This window comes from Anabrus simplex, chromosome 1, assembly GCF_040414725.1.
Source record: "Anabrus simplex isolate iqAnaSimp1 chromosome 1, ASM4041472v1, whole genome shotgun sequence".
NCBI classification, from domain to species: domain Eukaryota; kingdom Metazoa; phylum Arthropoda; class Insecta; order Orthoptera; family Tettigoniidae; genus Anabrus; species Anabrus simplex.
Window position 1 is genome coordinate 1,499,930,196 of NC_090265.1, and position 14,022 is coordinate 1,499,944,217.

The 14,022-nt window shown below is 39.1% G+C and overlaps 1 protein-coding gene across 2 annotated transcripts in view; it reads left to right on the forward strand.

Moving 5' to 3' along the window:
• Positions 1 to 14,022, forward strand: part of LOC136858446 (unconventional myosin-IXa) — an 842,620-nt gene that overhangs the window by 758,945 nt on the left and 69,653 nt on the right. The gene's annotated exons all lie outside the window — the stretch shown is intronic.

Below are 14,022 nucleotides of genomic sequence, written 5' to 3' on the forward strand. Positions count from 1 at the left end.
TCCCCTACTTTGGCTGTCCAAACTCCTTAGACCAGGGGATGGAATTAATTTATTCACACACATTTTTTTAAATTTACAATAACCTGCACTGGTCGAATGCCCTCTAACACTTCATTTATTTTCTCTGTTGCTGTTTATTCTCTTCTTGAATATCTGTACAGATTTTGGAAAAGGATGAAACACTAACCTGTGGTATACTGTTCCACTCCTTCACACCCTTCCCAATAAATGAAAATTTACTCTAATCGCTTCTGCTAAAATTCCTTCTAATTTTATATTTGTGGTCAGTCCTGCCGATATAATTATTTTTCAACTGAAGCCTCTCACGGATATCTCCCCATGCTGCTTCTCTTGTATAGGCTCTATATAATCCTATAAGTCCAGTTTTCTCCCTTCTCTTACTCAAAGTTTCCCACCCAAGTTCCTGTAACATTTCTGATACACTACTCTTTCTCCTGAAATCCCCCGTTACAAATCTTGCTGCTTTCCTCTGCACACTAACTATTTCTTTTATTAGGTATTCTTGGTGAGGATCCCAAACACTGTTTGCATATTCCAATAATGGACGAACCATACTCAAGTAACTTTTTTCTTTTAATTCTTTGTTGCATCCTTTAAATAGCCTCGTTATGACATGTAACGATCTGTATGCTTTCCCAACAATGTCATCAACATGACCCTTCCAGTGCAAATTACTTTCAAATCTCACACCTAAGTATTTGCACTTGCCATCTTTTGGGATAACTACCTCATCCAAAGTATATTCAAATTCAGTTTTAAAGCTCCTGTTTGTAAAAGTTGTAACAGTTGATTTGCCTCCTTTAACCTTCATATTATTTTCTTCAACCCATTGTTGGATACTTTCAAGGTCCCTTTGTCACTATCACTTTCACTATCAGCCATATTCAATCGTTTTTTACGATGTGGCCTCTTTAAGTCCGAAGCAAGGTAGGTTTTCATGAGGTCTCTCCATCTGGGACGGTCTTGAGCGATGTTCTGCCAATTGATCCCAGTAATCTTCCGGATGTCTTTATCCCATCTGTCCGGTGGTCTTCCCCTTGGTCTGAGATGATCTTTCGGACACCACTCAAGCACAAGCTTTGTCCACCTACCATCAGTTCTCCGAGCAACATGGCCTGCCCACTGCCATTTTAGGGTAAATACCCTTTCTAAAATGTCACTGTAATGTAATTCTGAACAATCCTCAATGTTGTTTATTTCCCTATAAACAATTATGTCATCTGCATACAATCTTCTTTTTGATGTTATATTGTTCCCTAAATCATTTGCGTATATTAAGAAAAGTAACGGACCGATTATACTACCCTGTGCAATTCCCTTCCAAACTTTCCCTTCCTGTGATATATTATTTCCTACATTGACTTTCTGAACCCTTGAATTTAGAAATGTTTTTATCCAACGTGTAACCCTTACGTCCAATCCTATTCCCTCCAATTTCTTTAATAATATTCCATGTTCCACTCTATCAAAGGCTTTGGAAAGATCTATGGCTATGCAATCTAACTGACCTCCTGAATCCAATTGATCTGATATGTCCTGCTGAAATCCCACCAGTTGTGCCTCACAAGAAAATTTCTTTCTAAATCCATACTGGCTCCTCATGAACCAATTTTTATCATCACATATCCCTCTGATGTACTTTGATATTAAACTCTCCAGTATTTTACAAACTATACTGGTCAGGCTGATTGGTCTGTAGTTCTCTGGTTTCCTTTTATCACCCTTTACTTTATAAATTGGTATTATTATAGATTCCTTCCATTCCTTTGGTACACTATTATTTATGACATAGTCAAAGAGAAATTTTAAATAAGGCACTATGTACCACCCCATTGTCTTTAATACCTCCCCAGTAATTTGATCACTTCCTGCTGCTTTTCCTTTCTGAAGCAGTTGGATTTCTCTGAAAATATCTTCATTTGTGAATGAGAAGCTTCTTGTTTCCCTCTCTCTCTCTCCCTCTCTATCTTCTGTTTCGGTTTCCAACTCTTGACAATCATCTACTGAATCTCTAAATTCCCTACTAAATAGGTTTGCTTTCTCAGTATCTGTTAAATAGTGTTCACCCCTTCTCCCACCATTGTAGGAATTTGGATTCCTTTTCCTTTTTGATTCCTGATATATGAATACAGCTTTTTCCATTTCCCTTTGTGATCATTACCCTCTTGAAGTATGCCATTCATATAATTCTCTTTTGCTTCCTTTTTCACTCTGTTCAGTTCCCTCATTAGCTGTTTTCTAGTTTCTCTACTCTCCCTTCTTGGTAACAACTGGTTTAAGACAGCGTGACAGATTGTCACCTCTTATTTTTAGCTGTGCAGTAGAGTACATTATGAGGGAACGGTACAAGAACAACTTAAAAAATATAATGATTGGAACCCACAAGGATAACATACCTTTGAACTGTCTAGGATTTGCTGATGATCTAGCTCTTCTGGCCAATGATATTCAGGAAACAAAACAAAAAATAATTTTTTTACAGGAAATAGCTCAAAATATTAGTTTGAAAATTTAATTTGAAACAACCGAAATTATGCTAACTCAACTTTCGCTTGCAAAGAAAATTAAGTTGGGAGACCAAGAAATAATTGTAGAAAAATTTAAATATTTAGGTGAAAAAATCACATATAACCTGAACGAGAAACCAGAATGGCAAAATAGAATAGATAAACTAGTTACAGCACAGCATGTTACCAAGAATACATATAACAAAAACTGTCTCTCAATAGCAACCAAATTGAAACACTACAAAACAGTCACCCAGCCACAAATTACATATGCATGTGAAACATTATTCAAAACAACAAACACAGTTGCAATAGATAGACTACTCAAGTTAGAAAGGAGAATAATGAGAACCTGTTTAAATAAAAAAATATCAAGTAAACCGAGTCTGGAGAATGTTGTTTGATTCATCAGTCCATAGACTGGTTTGATGCAGCGCTCTGTGCCACCCTATCCTGTACTAACCTTTTCATTTCTACAACTGCTGCAGTCTACATCTGCTCTAATCTGTTCGTCATATTCATACCTTGATCTACCCCTACCGTTCTTACCCCCTACACTTCCCTCAAAAATCAACTGCATAAGTCCTAGATGTCTTAAGAAATGTCCTATCACTCTATCTCTTCTTCTCATCAAATTTACCCACCACGATCTCCTCTCAACAATTCAATTCAGTATCTCCTCATTCGTGATTCGATCTATCCATCTCCAGCATTCTTCTGTAACACCACATTTCAAAAGCTTCTGTTCTCTTTCTTTCTGAGCGAGTTATCGTCCATATATCACTTCCATACAATGCCATGCTCCAATGAAAGACTTAAAAAACATTTTTCTAATTCCTATATGAATGTTTGAAGTGAGCAATTTTCTTTCCTTAACTCTTATACGCTCAGCGAGCTGATCTATCGGCTCGAGTGGTATTGCTTAAAACACTCAGCGTGCCGATCTATCGGCTCTGTGTTCGGATGGCTGTATTAGTACCTTGATGGACTCCCAGATGTCAGGAAAAGACAGCAATATTACCTTTTATATTTAGTTTACATGTTTCTCGAGAAATAGAGACAGTAAGTTCATCTGCTCGAAACAGATGAAGTTAACAAAGCGTGTATGTTTACCGCATGGTGAGTTGAAGTGTTGTGCTTATGAGTAAGGCTTCAAAATACGTATTTTCCTTCGTTATATTGTTTCCATTTTAATAGTAGTTTATTGTTTGTTATATTTTGTTTATATTCAACATTTATCGGTGTTCTCAAGTGAAGTTTAGTTTAACATTCCGTGTTAGTAGATTTTTTAGATGGCTGGGCCAAGTTCTAGGCTAAATAATTCTGAAGTCTTGGATTATTTAGATGCCTTAGACGATGACTGACTTTATAGCCGATACTGATTCAGATTTTAGTCCGACTAATTGGCTGAATGGTCAGCGTTGAGGCCTTTGGTTCAGAGGGTACCGAGTTCAATTCCCGGGCGGGTTGGGGATTTCAGTCGTCTTTGATTAATTCTTCTGGCCCGTGTACTGGGTGTTTGTGTTTGTCCCAACACACTACACTACCAACCACCACAGAAACACACAGTAGTGATTACATCCCTTCATATAGGGATGGCGTCAGGAAGGGCTTCCGGTCATAAAATAGAGCCAAATCCACATGTATGACACAGTTCGCACCCGCGACCTCATGGGTGTGGGAAAAGCGGTAGAGAAAGAAGAAGAAGAGGGATTCGATTTTAGAGATAGTGATGATAGGAGAATGTTTTCCAAAACATAAATGCGGACTCTGGAAGTACGTGTACAGCTTTTTACGTCAGGTGCTATAACTCATGATTAAACAAGAATACAAAAGACAAAATTATATCATGTTATACAGAATTAAATGCTCTTACCTTCAGAATAACTGATCAACAATATCACTAAAGATCAGATTACTTTTTTAGTATTTGAAAACAGATTTTTATTTTTTGTAATATATTTTTCAAATTTAAAATTTTTTTGTAGTAAAATATGTCATGAAAAATTTTCAGATATTTTTTCCTAAAACTATATTGAATGGTGAACTATTGTGACTTTTTTCAATTTTGTATCTGGGGATTTCTTTATACGGCAGTTTTTTTACATTTTAGCATGCATAATCATGGAAAATGGTCTGAGTGTTTTGGGCTTGACTGGTGAAAATAGCCTGAGAACAAAAGGGTTAAAAAAGGCCTTCCTTACATTTGTTAGCCTGCATTTTATGTCCTCCTTACTTCTGCCATCGTTAGTTATTTTACTACCCTAGTAATAATATTCATCTACTTCCTTTAAGACTTCATTTCCTAATCTAATATTTCCTGCATCACCTGACTTTGAACTCCATTACTTTTATTTTGGACTTATTTATTTTCATCTTCTACTCCTCGTCCAAGACTCCATCGATACCATTCAGCAACTTCTCCAGATTTTCTGCAGTCTCAGATAAAATAGCAGTATCTTCGGCAAATCTCAGGGTTTTGATTTCCCCTCCTTGGATTGTGATTTCCTTTCCAAATTCCTCTTTGATTTCCTTTACTGCCTGTTCTATATAAACATTCAAAAGGAGGGGTGGGGGGGACAAACTGCAGCCTTGACACACCCCTTTCTTGATTGCTGCTTCTTATCACTTGTAATGAACTATGGGCAGTAGTAGATGCTATGCAAGCAGACTAGCAATAAGCAATATTAGGGTGACAAAGTAGTAAAGCAGCGTACAAGCTAAATAAGTGATAGTAACCAAACGCGCAGCGAGAAGGTAAAGAGTACCCAAAGTGAAAAGGGACAAGAGGAAAGCAAATATAAACAAGGTAAATAAATATATTTAACAATCAACAAGCAGAATAAATAAACATCTGTCATAAGATAGGAAACACCAGATAAGAATTTTGCCTAACAATAACAAAAAGGAAAGCTTGGAAAGCGAGCGAAATATTCCACATTTACAATATCCAAAAGTTTAAAGAACGTCAAGAAAAGAATTACGAATGATGAAAACCAGATGCAATAAGAATAAAGTATAGTTAGTAATGAAAGAACTCCAATCAAAGAATGCAGGGTATGGATGAAGAAAAATACCAAAAACAGGAAAGGGAAAGGAAATAAGGATCCAAACTATAGGAAAGATTCACTTCGCCGGATAGTATTTACAAAAGAAGTCTCACAAGTGCGGAATTAATACACATCACTAACAGGCCATATAAGTATTTAGATTGTCCAAAGCAAAGTCCATAGAAAAAAAAAATAAGAAGAAGAATGGAGTCTGCATGCATAACTTTAAATGCTGGTATAAGCTGGCAAGAGCAAAAGTGGGTAGATGCCAGATAGCCTAATGAAAAATTTAAAGTCCAAATAACAAGTTCGTAACAAGTTCATAGTTCTTGCCCACCAAACAGTCGGCAGGTATTAGCACAGATGTTCGGTACTCCACCACTCCGATACAAAGACAGAATCATTTGTGAGAGGTGGAGCCCAAGAATATAAAACACAATGGAAAAGTCTAGATTATACGGAAAAAGAAAGCCAGCATGTTCCAGAAACACGATGTCTCAATCATGTGTCCATGGAAGTTGCATCGGCACGCGCGGCATAGGAGGCGAAGATCGCAGTGTTTTGAGGGAAATGACATGATAGTCACATGTTGAGCAGAGTAGATGCCGGCGAGCGAGCACAGCAGTAGAGAGTGAAAGGCCGCAGCAGAGCAGTCGAAGAAAATGCGGCAGCCAGAAGTAGAAATAATACATAATATGTAGTGGAAAGACCGTAACACACTGCAGACTGATTTTTTATATACTTTGAAGATAATTCTTCTTTCTTGGTACCTGTTCCCAATCACCTTCAGAATCTCAAATAGCTTGGTCCAATCAACATTATCAAATGCCTTTTCTAGATCTATGAACGCCATGTATGTGGGCTTGCCCTTCTTAATTCAATCCTCTAAAATCAGACGTAAAGTCAGGATTGCTTCAAATGTTCCTACAATTCTTCTGCAGCTAAATTGATCTCCCAACTCAGTTTCAACTTGTCTTTCCATTCTTCTGTAAATAATACATGTTAGAATTTTGCAGGCATGAGATGCTAAACTAATGGTGCGGAAGTTTTCACATTTGTCAGCACCAGCTTTCTTGGGAATAGGTATAACAACATACTTCCGAATATCGGATGGCACTTCTCCTGTCCCATACATCTTACACACTAAATTGAATAACCTCGCCATGCTGGTTTCTCCTAAAGCAGTCAGTAATTCAGAGGGAAAGTCATCAATTCCAGGTGCTTTGTTCCTATTTAGGTCTCTCAAGGCTCAGTCGGATTCTGGCCTCGAATTTGTGTCACCCATTTCATCAGCATCTTCTTGTTCCAGAACCAAATCATCTACGTCCTTACCTTGATACACCTGTTGGATATGTTCCTGCCTTGGTTTCTTTCCCTAGAAGTGGTTATACATCGGAGCCCTTAATATTCATTCACCTAGTTTTCCTTTCTCCAAAGTCTTCCTTGATTTTCCTGTATGCAGCATCTACCTTTTCTAGGACCAGACTACTTGCACTTCTCCTTCAGCCATTCTTCCTTAGTTGCCTGCACTTCCTATCCACTTCATTCTTTAATCGCCTGTATTCTTTTCAGCCTTCTTTCTTTTTTTGCATTCTGGTATTTTCATCGTTCATCGATCAGGTCTAGTATCTTTTGAGTTATCCATTGATTCTTAGTTGATCTTTCCTTTCTTCCTCACATCTCTTCAGCAGCACTAGTGACTTCATTCTTCATGACTGTCCATTCTTCTTCTGTGTTTCCTTCAGCCGTACCATTTAGTCCTTGTGCACGTTCCTTGGAAAAATCCTTCACACTCTTTTCTTTCCGCTTGTCTAGATCCCATCTCACTGGATTCCTTCCCTTCTTCAATTTCTTCAACTTCAGACGGTATTTCATGACCAACAAGTTGTGATCAGAGTCCACGTCTGCTCCAGGAAAGTTCTGGTTTCTGAATCTCTGCCTAATCATAATGAAGTCTATTTGATACCTTCCAGTGTCTCCAGGTCTCGTCCACATATAAAGCTGTCGTTTGTGGTGTTTGAACCAAGTATTGGCAAGGACTAAATTATGATCAGTGCAGAATTCAACCAGCCGACTTCCTCTTTCGTTCCTTTGTCCCAATCCGAATTCTCCTTCTGCATTACTTTCTCCTCCTTGGCTTACCACTGCATTGCAGTCTCCCATCACAATTAGATTCTCGTCACCTATCTTCTATCTCTTCATATATTCCTCTGATTTCCTCATCATCCACTGAACTAGTAGGCATATAGACCTGCACTATTGTAGTGGGCATTGGTTTGGTGTCTGTCTTGACAACAATAATCCTTTCGCTATGCTGATCGTAATAGCTTACCCGCTGTTCTATTTTCTTATTCATTATTAAACCAACTCCTACTTTTCTCCTATTTGATTTTGTGTTGATAATTCTGTAGTCGCCTGACCAAAAATCCTGTTCTTCCTGCCAACGTACTTATCCCAACTAGATCTAACTTTAATCTATCCATCTCCCTTTTCAGATTCTCTAAGCTACCACAACGATTCAAACTTCTGACATTCCACGCTCCGACTCGCAAAATGTTAGTATCCATCTTCCTGATGATCACCCCCTTTCGTGTAGTCACCACCCGGAGATCTGAATGGGGGACTATTTTACCTCTGTTACCTGTTACTACAGCTGTAGTTTCCTGTTGCTTTCAGCCTTGTAGCAATATCAACATAGCTAAGCCATGTTGAGTAGTATTACAAGGCCATGTCAGTCAATCATCTAGACTCCCGCCCTTGTAACTTCTGAAAGGCTGCTACCCCCCTTATAATGAACCATTTGTTAGTCTGGTCTCTCGGCAAATACCCATCCGATATGGTTGCACCTGCAGTTCGGCTATCTGCTCTGTTAGGATGCGCAAGCCTCCCCACATGGTTCGCAGAGGAGGGTCTGGAGACTAGCTTCCAATAAAACAGTTTATAAAGAAATAAAAAAGAAACTAATATCATTCTGTCAGATTTAAAGTTTATGTTTATTACATATTGTTTCATTGAATGGTCCATTATAACACTCACTCCATTCTTAGCTGAACTTCCTCCCGACCAATATAGATTGTAACCTTCTCTGAGTTATTTTGACCCTTGTGCCTTTTACTTGGTTTCACTCAGTCCTAGTACATTGATATTTAGAGTTGCTACTCTGATTGTGGTCGTCTTGTAGATTTTAGTTCTCTTGCTGGATCTTGATGGAGCATCGAGCGTTGAGCTGTCGTTAATATCAGTACCAGGGGAACTTGCGTCCTTACTGGGTTTGTTTAACACTCCAAGGCTTCTTTTGGTTTTGAAAGCAATTAAAATCTATCTCTTCCACTGACTTGCTAGGCCGAACGTTCAGAGGATTTTCTGTCAGGGGTTGTCTCCCTTAGCCTTTGGCAGTCCCCTGCCTCACTGCAAGGCAAGAGCTAATAAGTTTATGTGTCATTTCCTACACAAGGGTATCAGCTAACCTTCTAACCCTTAGCTGTTGGTTTTCCCCTAGTTTTTCGGGTTTGGTATCGGCTCCCCAACCCTTGGCCAGACAGTCGCAGGTAGTACCGTCTACTGTCGCATACGGTAGCAGAGTCTTTCCTGACCTGACCTGACCTGTATGTATCTAGGTGAAATTCTTGTTTTACAGTACATTCTCTCAAACACAGTCAAGAATATAATTATAGGAAAGGAACAAACATGTGTCAAATCAAGTCGGTGGGGGTTGGGGAGCTGTAAATAAGAAAGGAACACATATTATGTGTGTTCCTTTCATATCCTCCTCACTGTCAGTCAAGAAGTTAATCTCCACAGTAACTATCACTTCAAAGCTTTCTGTATCTGTGTAATTTTTCAAAGAAACTTGCTTACACATAGAAAGTAATCCATTGTGAGTGGACAGATTGTGCTGTATTATTGATTTGTCAAGGAGACATGCGAGACAGTGCAGGCCAGAGAATTTCTACAGGAACAAGCCAAGGAATTAAGAGATTAAAAAGATGGCATGAAACAGGAACTAAAGAAGGTAACAGAGATAGTGGTTCGGAACAATAAGGAAATAGAAAGCTTGCATTCGGGAGATAGTGGGTTTGAACCCCACTTTCAGCAGTCCTGAAGATGGTTTTCCATTTTCACACCAGGCAAATGCTGAGGCTGTGCCTTAATTAAGTCCACAGGCTCCTCCTTCCCAGTCCTAGCCCTTCCCTATCCCGTTGTCGCCATAAGACCTACGTGTGTCAGTGCGACGTAAAACCAATTGTAAAAAAAAAAAAAATGGAGAGCTTGAAAGACACAGTGAAGAAAATGGAAGCATAGATACAGGCACTGAGGTTGCAAGAGATAAAGCATCAGCAGGAAACCCATTAAAAAAAAAAAGTACATACGGGCTATCGGAGGATGCCAAAGAAGATCTAGGAGCTAAAGTACTAAATCTAATAAATGGAAGTCTGAAGATCAGCTGCAGGGAAGTTGATATCAGTGAGGTCCAGTGACTGGGGAAGGGAATTGGGAAGTGTCCAGTGAGAGTGAGGCTTGTTTCAGTGATAATGGCAAAGAAGATCTTAGACACTACGTGGCATTTGAAAGGTGGGAAAATATGGATAAAACGGAAAATGGAGACAGAAGTCTTTAGGAACCAGAAAATGCTCAGATTCCATATGGGAAAAGCTAGGCATTCTGGTCTCATCACCTACATAAGAGGAAATCAATTAGTTTGGGTGATGGAAAGTGGAGTGGTACATGGTCAGTGGAGTAGCTAAAGGAGATGGACACTAGCACCAAGAGGATGATGGCCGAGGAAGAATGCGAACGTAGGTGATGGCTGAGCTCAGTGAGTATAGCAGCTGAACATACGATGAATGAGGAAGTGAATTAAAATGCTGACTTGGAGGACACTGGCAGAGAGAACAGCCATGTCAACCTTCAGCGAGGGCAGAGATTGGAAGAAAGGTCTTATCACTCAAACATAGACCTCTGAGCTTGAAGGACTTCTTGCTGAAGACAGGTATTTCAAATGAGGGAGTTTGTGACAGGGAAAGTGTTAGTGCACTAGAGGAGAGTTTAGTGAACTAGAAGTAACTAGAGTTATGAGGAGTAAGACTGGCAGCCAGAGTGAAATGCGTGGGAAAGAAAATAACTGGAGAAAAGAAAATAACTGGAGATGAAAATAGGGTGTGTTACTATTAGGGAATGAATTTTTTAAAGAGTTGATGGGAAGCTTTTGTAGAAAGCTGGATTGTTTCAGGAAATAAAATAGTAGAAAAATTTACAGTCTACTTCATGGGAAAACAAAAGAGAGTATCAAGAGGTAGGTATCCGGCTAGTATAATGGCTGTGGTGAGGGAGGAGGTAAAGGATAAAATATTCACATTGAATAGGAAATAGAGGAAATTATTTGGTTAAAAACAAAATTTTCTGAGGACAGTGAGCGGGATTTGTGCATTGGTTTCATTTACAACCCTCGTAAAGCCTTTCCATTTGTAAGAAAAGAAACTTTTTTGTTGAGTTAGCACTGGAAATTAATAGGATACAAAATCTATTTGAGGATGTAGGCATTGTATTGATGGTTGACTTTAATATGAGAGTTGTGGATCAGAGACCGTTGTATGTTGAATAGAGGCAGATTAATGCTTTAATGAGTTGCATGAGGAATTTTAAATATGAGGAATGGTAAATACTGGTGGGAAGGTGATGTTGATGCTTGTTGTTTAAAGGGGCCTAACATCGAAGGTCATCGGCCCCAGGTGAGAAGAGGAGCTAGGGAAAATGTTTATGAATTATTATGAGGGACAAACATTTAAAATAGTGTAAATTGGAATAGACACTATGACTGAGAATAATCAAACTGATAGGGCAGTATTATTGAACACACTATTAAGGTGGCGGGGGAGAAGATGCGAGTAAAGGAGGTGAAGAGCAAAATAGGCAAGGAGAGGTACAGTGATGACTGTAGACATAAAAAGTTCAAAGTAATGAAAGCACTAAAGGCATATAAGAAATATGGGGGAAAGAATCAGAGAATGGAATTCTGTACTAAGAGGACAGAATATAGAAAATTGTTGTATATAAAAATATTTGAATGGCAGAGGCAGAGGGTTACCGAGATGGATAGAAATGCTAGACATAATGAAAGTAGAGAAGTGTGGAGTAGAATAAATTAAGTGGATATGTAGCGAGCAGGAGGCTGCTCGGCAAACTGAAATAATTCATGCTGACTGGGTAGAATATTATAAGAAATGATAGGGTGATGTAGACAGGTGGAGACTGAAAATAAAAGGGAGTGGACTATCAGGAGGATTGGTAGATGCAATCTAAACAAAACAGTGCGGGCCGTGATCATACGTATATATTACGCGTTAAAGGGTTAAGTTAGGAGTGAGCTTGATTGACGAAACTGTATGCATTAATCAAGTTCGGTGGTGGGCTCGTGTGGGGCAAATGTAGGAGGATAGGTTATCTAGGAAAACAATGTACTCTGCCAGAGATGGTAAGAGTAGAAGGAGACCAAAACAAAAATATTTAGACCTTGCTTCTAATACAGTAGAAGTCCACTATAGTGAGTACGACATAGAGCGATAACTCCATTGTAACAACAGCTTATTTCTGTCCCTTGAAAATTCCTATATTAAACTGTATTATCCTTCGGTTACAGTGAGAACCCTATCACTGATGCATCCGTTATTACGAGAGATTAAGCATGCGTTATTATTTCCGTTATCGATAATTATGTACTCCAGCGATTACAGTGATTGCGAACAATCTTCAGTGTAGTTGTAGCGCTACGTGCACCAGCGAGCTCTCTCACCGACATTCGAACTCGAAGCGAATGTCCGAGTCGATTATTATTATTCATTGATTGTTCTGTAAACATAGTTCGAAAATGAAAGAGAACTTGTTTCCGTAATGAATGGGTAAGTATCCTGGCTGACAGTAGTACAGTAATTAACTTGTTAAAAATACAGGGTGTTTCAGAAGGAATAGACGTATTACAAAGTATTATTTTGTCCAAACTATCGATCGCTGCGCCTCGGCTCGGCAATTGGAGAAGCGAATATATAGTCTAGTTTATATTAATAGCCGCTAGATGTCAGTTGTCTTCTGTTTTGCTTGGTAACTGTCATATGTTAGAAATGGCTACTCCGCAGCAGAAATCATTATGTGTTCTCGAGTTTGCGAAGTGCAATTCTGTGATTACAATGCAAAGATGTTTCAGATTGAGGTACCAAATTGATCCTCCGAATGTGTGGAACATTCGCAGATGGTATCGACAGCTTGTAGATACAGGGTGTGTATGTAAAGGAAAGAGTCCTGCCCATCCTCGTGTTCCTGAAGAAAATGTTGCACGAATTGAAACCGAAACTACTTTCCAATGTAGTCTTTCGAAATGAACTCTTCGTGCCAGTCGGGAGTTACAACTGCCTACAAAAACAATTTGGCATGTTTTGAGACTTCGGTTGGTTATGAAGCCGTACAAGTTACAGCTGTTACAAGCTCTTTGTCCTGATGATAAATGCAAACCATTGGCATTTTATAACGAGATTCTTGATGCTATTGACAATGATAATACTTTCGCACAAAGCATCGTGTTCATTGATGAAGCGACTTTCTATGTTGGTAGTCAGGTGAACAAACACAATGTTTGGGGCTTACAGAACCCACATGCAGTCATTGAACATGTACGAGATTCGCCCAAAGTCAATGTGTTTTGTGCGTTATCTCGGTCATCTGTTTATGGCCCATTCTTCTTTGATGGAAACACGGTTAATGGTCAGCAGTATCTTGCTATGTTACAAAACTGTTTTTTTTCCGAGGCTGCACGACGACAACTTCATTATTCAACAAGACGGAGGCCTCCCTCACTGGAGTCGCCAAGTATGTGAATATCTGAATGAAACTCTACCGAACTGTTGGATTGATCGTCAAGGAGCTAGCGACTTAGCATGTCTCAGCTGGGCTCCACGATCATCAGATTTGACATCCTGTGACTTCTTCCTGTGGGGTTTAATTGCGGACAACATTTATGTACCACTCCCACAGGACCTGGAAGAGTTGAAGAACCGGATCCGTACTGCCATAACATCAGTGATGAAGGACATGCTTGCCCGAGTATCGGAGGAATTTGAGTATCGGTGTGATATTGTTCGTGTCGCTGATGGAGGACATATTGAACATCTGTAATCTGAACTTAAGAGGTTCGTAAATATGTGTGTAAAGTTTCATATTCATATGTCTTACAGTTTAATAAATATATGCATTCAAAATATGTATATTCTGTTTGAAACACCCTGTAAAGGCTGAAGTAAAGGATCGATTAATTTAATGTACTGAAATTAAGAATGTGATAAAACTCAAAATATGGCACACTGGGCTGAGTGGCTCAGACGGATGAGGCGCTGGCCTTCTGACCCCAACTTGGCAGATTCGAACCTGGCTCAGTCCGGTGGTATTTGAAGGTACTC